At 35.0% G+C, this 9,892-nt stretch overlaps 1 long non-coding RNA gene across 1 annotated transcript; it reads right to left on the reverse strand.

Moving 5' to 3' along the window:
- Positions 1–7,431: 7,431 nt before the first annotated feature.
- Positions 7,432–9,582, reverse strand: LOC128027766 (uncharacterized). Its single transcript, XR_008186798.1, has 3 exons — positions 9,521–9,582; positions 8,082–8,185; positions 7,432–7,917 (listed from the first exon to the last, which is right to left on the reverse strand). It is a non-coding gene; the product is annotated as an uncharacterized LOC128027766 (long non-coding RNA).
- Positions 9,583–9,892: the final 310 nt, after the last annotated feature.

Genomic DNA, 9,892 nt, shown 5'->3' on the forward strand with positions numbered 1-9,892 from the left:
CTGCCTCAGCATAAGAACTTCAAGTCTTATCTGCTTTCCTCCACTCTTGCTTGCACGCATTGATTTGAGTTATTGTTGCAGAAAAATACTACTATATTTTATCACATTTTACCTAGAGATTTTTTTAGAAGAAAGTTTGTTTAAATGAACAGCATGATGCACAATGAATGTACACATTATTTTAATGATTTTTTTTTATTTTGATTTTTCTTTTTTTTTTTTTTTTTTTTTACAAAAGGGAAATCCCATTTTAGTTTAATTCCTGTGAATGCATTTCCATTTCCCTTAATGGACAAATTGGAGCTTACATCTTAACCGCTTATCATTATTAGACAGCATGCCAGTTGCCCAGAAAGCTTTTAAATAATTAATTTTATGTCTTATGTTCTGCAACTCTGAAATCAGTGTTTTGCACAATAGATCACTTATACTGTATAGGAAAACAAGCATGAATTAGAACAAAACTTGCTGCTTGACATTTTGTTAGTCCTTTGCACAGTATTTTAGTGCAAAATGCTGCAAATTCACTTTTAAACACCAACAATCGAATTTAGGCAAGCAGCAAATTAGCCAAACATCATTGTGTTGTGAGTATTTTAATTAATTCATTGTCATTCCGTGCAACCACACCTTTCAATGTTAATTAGGCTCAATTTAGATCATACCTTATTTACAAAAACCCTATTGCATTATCTGCCTGGTGCAATTAATGTTAGTTTTCATTTTCTTGTGATTAGGGCAGCATTTATTCATCAAATGATGGAAAAGAGCATTAGAACTGGGCATTCTGTATGTCCAGTCGGTAGTGTAAACTTGACGCTTTCGTTATGTTAAAAATAACACCATTTAGGGTTGTGGATTGCAGCGTCACTCAGATTTTTCAGATTTTTCAGATATCAGATTTTTGTATTTTGCTGCATCTACCACAACTTAGCACTCATTTTGTTGGCATGTTTGCAGTGTTAGCTGAATTGCACAGTTCTTTTTGTGAACCAGCTGCTAAATCATTGCAGTCTGACCATGCATGAAAGTAAAAGACTCGATAAGTGGATACAATATAAAGTAGTCTATTACTATTTGGGAAAAATTCACTAGGTCATGTGGGCAAATCCACCAAAAAGTAGCTGCAGGATTATAAACTCAATATGTAATAAAAAAATAATAAAAACTGTAATTACCTATTCAAATACCACTTCATTAAAATTTGAAATGCTTAAAACAATGGGCAGATTTGACTGTACCTCTCAGAAAACAATGCAATCTGATCCGAATTCCCACTTTATTTCAAAGTACTAGTGACAGTGAGCTCTTCACAGCATGTTCTAATCAAAGTCTTATACTGCGCTGCAAGGAGTGTCACTGATTGAAAATCACAGGACTAATAACCTTTTTCTCTCTGATGGCATAGAGTAACTAGATTTAAATGCGTCATTCAGTCTAATGAATTTCTGGTCATCTGTATATATATATATATATATGGAAGTACTAACCCACTACCATTGAATTAAAAATAGTTTTGAAAAGTGTTTGGACAGCAACACTTAAAATGTATGGCTGCCATTGCACTATATATATATATATATATATATATATAACATAAATTACATGAATTGAAGTGTTTTCTTAATAATCAAATTTACTTATATATATAATATCTATCTATCTATCTATCTATCTATCTATCTATCTATCTATCTATCTATCTATCTATCTATCTATCTATCTATATATATATATATATATATTTTTTTTATTTTTTTCAAACAATGAAAAGATACTGTTCAGAACACTTTCTGATGAATAAATTGACCTAAAGTAGGCCCCACAGTCATTTGATCCAACCCTTATTAAAAGCAATTGAAAAAATATAATAGATTTTGCAAATACCTCTTTGTTTGATATTTTGATATCCAGTGACATTCATCTATTTTTTTTTTTTATGCTTGTTGGGTCCACTGTATGTATACCAATTCCTTTTGAATCTCCAAGTAGCTGACAGCATATAGCATTTCAGTTCATGCTTGTCTATTTTTTATCTTTCAGTTCTAATCTCAGTCTTTGAAAAACATATTTTCAGTTGCAAATTTTTTTTTTCCCCATTGTTATATATTAAATCTGTTCAATTTACTTTCTGTCACCATGATCACTGCCCACCTCTTGTCACTGAGATGCTAAAACATTTTGTTTTGTGAATTCCTTAATTTTTTTTTTGCCCAACAGAAAGTAATTATTCCTTTTTTTTGAGCATTTAAATTAATGCTTACTGTATTACTGTATTTATGCCTCAAAATAGAACCCATAGATTAGCATTTACACTGATGTTCTTGACAGACACTTCATCAAACAGTTTTCTGTAAATGCATGTAAATATAACAATACAAAAATAATAAGATCTTTGGGACGTAAAGCTTAGCTAAGAAAAATATCATGTTTTATCACAATGCAAGATCTTATTTATAACCTTGATGAGTTCTTAACACAAAATGGCAAATGCTCACATTTATTTAGCATGTCCCTGAGAAGGTCAGAACATACAGTTCACCACACATCTCAAAGTTGGAGTTCAATTCTTTTATTATAATTGGTTTGACCTCAACTGAGTGTAATAAATGTAAATCTTGGTAGGAAACCTTTTTTTTGCTTGTATAAATGTTAACACTGGTGGTGAAAGATATGGCATAGTTAGCAAAACGTTCTATAGCTTCCACCTGTAGGTGCATAACAAGTTTAATAACTTATAGTTCACTTAATACTGAAGAATGTGGGTAACAAAACAGTTGCTGGTCCCAAATGATTTCATTGAATATATATATATATATATATATATATATATATATATATATATATATATATATATATATATATATATATATATATATATATACATACTATGGAAGTCAATGGCTACCATCAGCTGTTTGGTTACCAACATTCTTCAAAATATCATCTTTTGTGTTCAAAAGTAAGTCTTTACGTGTAATTGTAAATTGTAAAAAAATCTAAGATTAAAGATTAAAAAGATTATGTAGTACTTTGAAACTTGAATAGATTTATAGACTGAACACCAGTGTGTTTTCTTTCCACTTGGGTCAAGTTTGTCTTATAATATAGCTGAATGCATTACTTTAAGGTTAAATCAATTTTCATGGTGATCTTTCATGCAGAGATCCTTACATGACAGATGACCAACGGTCTTGTAAGGGTGGTTTGCCTACAGAGGTTCAGGCTGTAGGATTGCCGAAAGGACTTAAGAAACGTTATCAGCACGATGTTATAAAACTGTAGATTTCTAGTCTATTACCACCCACTACCAACGACGGAAATAAGCGCAGTTATAATAGCTAAATATGTGGGAGAGCGTTGCTATTAAGTGACTATATTGTATTGCAATAGGTAGCACTTCAAAGTAAATATTTAGTCAAGACTAGTTAGCACATAATTAATAATTAAAATGGTTTAATAGATGAAGAAATAGAACAAAATAGATGAAGGATGGTAAAACATATAGTTAATTGTACCCAACATGTATGTAAAATATTACCTGAGAAGGAAAGAGAGAGGGGGAGATAGAGAGAGGGAGAAATAGAGGGAGGGAGCTCTAGTAAAGGAAAGATTCAGCAAAGAAAAGCCAGAAGAGAGAAAAAAGCCTTGAGCAACATTCACAGTCTTCTTTTATCCCTTCCTTGACCATGTGACTGAAACCCAAATGTGAGACATTCAACCTGACCAATCAGCAGACTACAGCTTCACCCATTGTGCAAAAGGTGTGACAATTAGCATACCCCCGATATAAACACATGCTGGCCTACAGGCCTTGTTTGATATCATCACTTTAATGCCATCAGGAATGCCAAATGGGCACTTTGTTACTCAAGATAGTTTGGGACAGGAAAAACAGAAGTTTTTGATCATTTTTGACCGTCTTTGATCATTTTGACCTTACAGTCTGTAATGGATCTCATTGGCTGATTTAAATAAAAGCTCTGCAAAATTCACAATGCAATATCTACTTTAAAAATAAAATTAGAAATTAGAAAGAAATTAGCAAGTTTCAAAAACAAATCTACCAAATAATACTTATGAAATATCACAGAAAGAAGAGTACTAGCTAAACTCCTAAATATATCATTATCCTCATATTTAAAAGCCACTTCAGGCATATGCAGTTTTTCTAAGTTCACTAAAAGATGATTCTGCTGGCTTGACACAAACTACACGGCACCTTTAGTATGAAATATTGCAGTTAGCTTACTACATTCTATCCGATCTATAACGGAGTCGCTCTGTGACTTTGTGTCAGTTTTAGATTTACTGCTGTTCAGGATGGTGATTTTATTCACCAGAAAAAAAAAAAAAAAAAGCTGAAGCCTTCAACATTTCTCCTCATTTTTTTTCCTCTCTGGCTTTTGTCCAGAATAACCCGCTGTCTATCTCTTCTGACTGCCTGTCTGAAAGAGAGAAGATTGAAGCAGAATAATTTCTTCTGGAGGTATTTTATCCTCTAATAAACAGTTGTTTGCCTTCAGCTTTTCCAGACACATCATCTCATTCATTTAACCCTTAAGACTTTTTTCTTGTTTTTTTTTTTAACTCTAAAAGATTCTGCCAGTGAGCAAGCATATGTAGTCCATAACTCTCTGTCAGCATTAGCTAAAGAAGAGAAGTGATGGCCTCATTATTGGGACACTCAGCGAAGTGTGTCACATTAGATGAGTGTCATTAAACCATTGCTGCCCTGTAGTTCAGTTTCACACAAAACAATTACCAGATGCTTAACTATCTGCGGTCCAGGCAAGCATTTCACTTTTCTTGTCTATTAATGATATGCTTTTTTACTGTATAACACAGATGGGCTAAAAGTGTCAAAAAAGTTCAAATTGACTGACAGGAAAGTGGTCATGATTACAGAATCAATGCTTCATCGATGTTTGAAGAGGCAGTTGATCAGTCTGAGGTTGATCTTTATAGTTTTGCAAGAGATTAAAGCATTGATTACTTAATTGGATTGTAGTTTATTCAATATCCTGATTGTAACACTATTACATTTTTAGTCACCCCAGCCAAGGATAATGAAAGTGACGTGACACGAGACAATTTATTACTCAGCTGGTAAAATAGCATTTTAATTGCTTTGCCACCATATAACAAGAGAGAGAAGAAGGGAAAAATTAGTTTGTTGTGCAGCATGAATTGTCCTATGGAGCCAGAAGATATTAACACAGCGAGAGAGCAGAGATGTCATGAGAATAACTCAAATACCACTTCATGATTCATGAAAGAAATTCTCTCGATACAAACGTTGGAATATAATTTAAAGCTACAACACTGACTGAAAATTCGTTCTTTTCAGAGACACCCATTGTTCCCCTACTCATGAAAAAACTAAATCAGATCTCCAGATGTACATTAGCATAACATCAGTCTCATTCTTCAAGCAGCAGGTCATGAGAACCCTCAGCGAGATCTTTCCCGCACTCATTTACCATCACATGACCCAGCTAAGTGGAGAAGCTTGACAGTAGCTGGAACACTGTGATCTCTGCTGTATTTACACTGAAGGCACTGCGGTATTCCGGCTTCTGTCAGTTCTCCACAGCAGCATCTCACGCTCAGTCCCGCTGCCTGAAGCGCCCACACGAAGGGGTGTATTGTTTCCTGATGGCAGGCAGTAAAGCGGAGAGTTAATTCAAAGCGAGCTGGGCTCAGCACGTTGGGTGTAAAATAAAATTGTGGTAAAACAAAGCAGCATCCCTGCTGGGTCAACAGAGGGGACAAAGGTAATAGTGTGTGATCATATTAAGGACGCATTCAGAGGGCCATGCGACGCACTCAGATGAAGTGAACCTTGTGTTTTAGATGCTTCCCTGCTGCGGCTCTCAAAAAGTATTCTGTACAAGCTGAGGCCTTTCTCTACAGTGGGTAAAATTGAGAGAAGTGTCCTACCAAGAGACATCCCACAAAGAAAATTAATTTACAATGTGCACACCTTGTAACGGATGAGATCGTTTTTAAAGGCGTCCAGACTTTAATTGTTAAGACTTGTGTTTCAATGTGTCCTAGTGTTTGGGGAAACTACTTTGAGACTGTAACATTTCAAGCTAAAAGATATATTAATGTGAAACCACCCAGCTGAAAAAACAAAAAAAGTATATTTACTGTAAAATATTGATAAAAAGTAGCTAACAAAACTTTAGCTACATAAGAAGGCTTTATATGTATATGTTTTTTTTTTTTTAAATGCATGAACTCTTTAAACAAACTTATACATGAGTGGTGTCTGTTTAATATGAACCAAATCACTAGGATAAAAAAAATAATAATAATATTGACTAATACTGATAACCTGTTTAATAACTGCTTGTCCTTCATTGGAAATGTTGTGTAGACTCACCCTTGTTTTTTCAAACATGCACTTAAAGACTTTTCCTTTATTGAAAAGTTTCAAAAATTATTATGAAATAACCTTTATCAATTTTTTTTTTCAAATGTTTGTGACCTCAAGGAGGAAGATATGCTGAAATGACCCAAATACTGCTCACTCGATCTTAATAACCCCCTGTATTTGGACACTTTCACTTATGGACTAAATTAATCATGGCTAACTGTGAATAGTGCACTTCTACAATGCTCTACCATTACCTTAGCATGACAGTGCCTAAATATGTATTAACGTAAACACTGAAGATGTTTATATGGTTGTTTATTACTTAACTTGCTTGTAAATTCTATCACCAGCTTGATTCACATACTGAATATGTCTGGCGCTGCAGTTTCGGGCTAGCAAAGTAAATGTGTTTCCTAATTAAGGGTTAACTGAGGTGCTAAAACCCTTTCAAAATTACAAGTGTGAAGTGTTGCTTAATGCAGCATTAAAACTGGCCTTTACTTAGGGTTTAAAATGATGTTAACCCCAGGGTTAAACATTGTTAGTCTGCAAAACCAAGGCTTAATGTTTCCTTTCGCACGTGGAGTTTAATGTACAGTATGAACCAATCATGTGTTTGCTGAGCTTGTGAAAAATGACAGGTCTGCTTCCTCACTCAGTAAACAAACTACAAGCTCCCGAGTGCTAAAATAGATCATGTCAAACTCAAACATGTTTGTCCACGTCGACATGTAATTATTAGCTTGTCTCTTGCCAGAATTTATCTTTGGAGACTTAATCTTCTCTTGCTTTTTAACTAAAAGCTGTCAAAATATTTCCTTGTGTAATTCTTTCTTTCTGATCCAATTATCGGATGGGTGGCAGGTAACCAGGACAGTAAAGAGAAATGCTGCGACTCTAAAGGACGTTGTTATTAGATTCGACATCCAAAGGAATATTAAATTGTGTGAGCAGAGCTTCAAAGAGGTGGGATAACTCATATAAACTGCTCTCTGTTCCTGTGTAGGAAAGAGAAATGGTAATGAAATCTAAAAAGTCAGATGTACTGCATTACAATTCATACCTTTTTAATCCATAATACTGGTTAAAGTGCCTTTTGACTCACTTGGCAGCACAGAGTCATCAAATCCCATATCAATGGGCATGAATCATCTTGCCAATCGCAATAAATAGGCACTGCCAAAAATGCAGTCTAGTTCCTGTCCAAAAAGCTAGCTCTCATCGGGGTAGTTATTGTCAAAAACGTCACAGACTCTGAAAGTCATCAGCCGTCTTCACTGTGACAAGGGCAATGAGTCGTTTTCTGTCAAATCGCGAGCTCAGGGTCACTGACCTGCTTGAAAGCCATACTTTTCTGTCACAGTTTCATGATTTTAGCACTTCGCTCAAGGGAATTCAGAGTATTTTGAACTAAACGTTTACTTCAACAGACTGCTGTTGCATGATGCATGAATCCTTGATGTGTCATGGGCAAACGATGTTGTATGTTGTTGAACTGATGGTGATCTGTATAGGGACATCTCCAGCTGACTCTAGGAAAAAAGAAAAATGTCATAGCGGAGTCAAAATATCAAACAAATTACATAGACCTTCCTCACTAAAACTGAATAATGATCATTCCATATTTCATAGTATGTCTTGCATGCCTTGAACATCTTCCAAGAAAGCATTTAGAGCATTCAAACATTTCACTAACCTGTTTCTGAGCGTGTTTTCCTGCAGAGCAGCTCTGATTAGATCCTTTGCTCTATTTCCAGAAATTCAGTGCAGTGTGACCAAAGAGACGTAGAGAACATCAGGCTGTAAAACATTATATTAAAGCAAACTGTTTTCAAAGAGACATGTACTGAAGAATATATGCCCTCGAAGAACCTTTTACGTTACACATCCACTCTCTGTATTTGTCAAGATTTACTGAACATACATTTTTAAAGGAAAGACAAAATACTTGCAGCAGCCGTGTTGTAAGTCTTGAGGCCAATGGGCAGAAATCTTCAGTTGTTTGGACCTTGGTAAAATAAAGTGGACTTCTATTGCTTTAGGATCTATATAAATGTTAGATGCATAGTAATACAGACCACTTTTATGATACTGTAGTTTATGGTGCTTTTGTGTCTTTTTTTAAACTTAAAGCTTTAGTTCTTCCATCCATCCTCCATTTTCAATACTGCTTAACCTCTGTACAGGTCATTTGCATGGAAAATAGCAAAATGTAGAGTCTACATAAATTTACCTTTTGTGTCCCACCGAAGAAGGAAAGTCACATGAGTTTGAAATGACATTAGCGTGAGTAAATGATTTTACATTGGTTCAACAACAGATGGAGAATTTCTTCAGACAGGCCCCGAACAATCCAATTATCCGCCCATTTAATCCGCTAGTTTGTAGTCTCAACAGCAAAAAAACAAACCATATTTTTAAAACTCAATCCAAACTTTTTGAAATATTGGGAAGCCTGAATGGTCAGATTGGATTTCTGTAGCGCCATCCACAAAAACGCAGTCATGACAGCTGGTTGTGTCTAAATTCTCTCATTTGTGCTCAGACATGGCAATCATTATAATTAAATGGGTGACTGAGCAACTGAACAATGGGTTGGACACAGATTTATGAATATGTAAATAGCTCTGATGCTCTTGATTGCATCATTACAGTCAGATGTCTTGAATAAAAATGAGCAAAGGCTCAATAACAGCAAGTGTGATACTTAAAGGGACAGTTCACCCAAAAACTGTCTACTCTCATGCTGTTCTATACCTGCATGATGAATTTTCTTCTGTAGAACATAAAAGAAGATATTTTGAAAAATGTTAGGGTCCAGACTAATTACTTTGGATCTTATTTGATATTCTGTAGAAGAAAGAAAATCCTACAGGTTTGGAACAACATGATGGTGAGTGAAATAGCGAAATAATTGTCATTTTGGGGGAGGAGTCCAATATAGTAACACCTAATAGTGACTACACACTAATAGTGACTACACACAACAAACAAATCTGTTTAATTACTTTTGAACAGTACGGACAGGATGTAAAAACCTCATCTGATTTAAATGCAGTGTGAACAAAACCAAAGCGGGCAAATCTAATTCAGTATTAGTGCTGTGTACAGAGATTTGGGCTACAGTTCACTCACAGGAATGTAACGCAGCAATGTTCTCCAGACACGTAGACCCATGTGGGCGGCTCTGTTTGACGACTCAACACACTACCCTGCTGATAAAACATAGGTTACCATGGTAACTCGCAGACTCTACTCGATGCCAGAGCAGAATTTTCAGCTGAAGAGGAATAACACATGAATTTAAAAAACTACAGAAAGATATAAAAAAAATAAAAAAGAAACATACAAGAAGAACACAGAATATGCCAGTGGAACATAATTTGACAGGGAACAAGTTGTAGAAGTCGGAGTGATGTTTGGATTTAAAATATTTTTTGCATGTGCGTATCTTTCGAGCACAGTCTACAAAATGAGCTCATTCTTTGCTCTGCTGGCTATTACTCA

This window comes from Carassius gibelio, chromosome A14 (assembly GCF_023724105.1).
Source record: "Carassius gibelio isolate Cgi1373 ecotype wild population from Czech Republic chromosome A14, carGib1.2-hapl.c, whole genome shotgun sequence".
Taxonomy (NCBI): Eukaryota; Metazoa; Chordata; class Actinopteri; order Cypriniformes; family Cyprinidae; genus Carassius; species Carassius gibelio.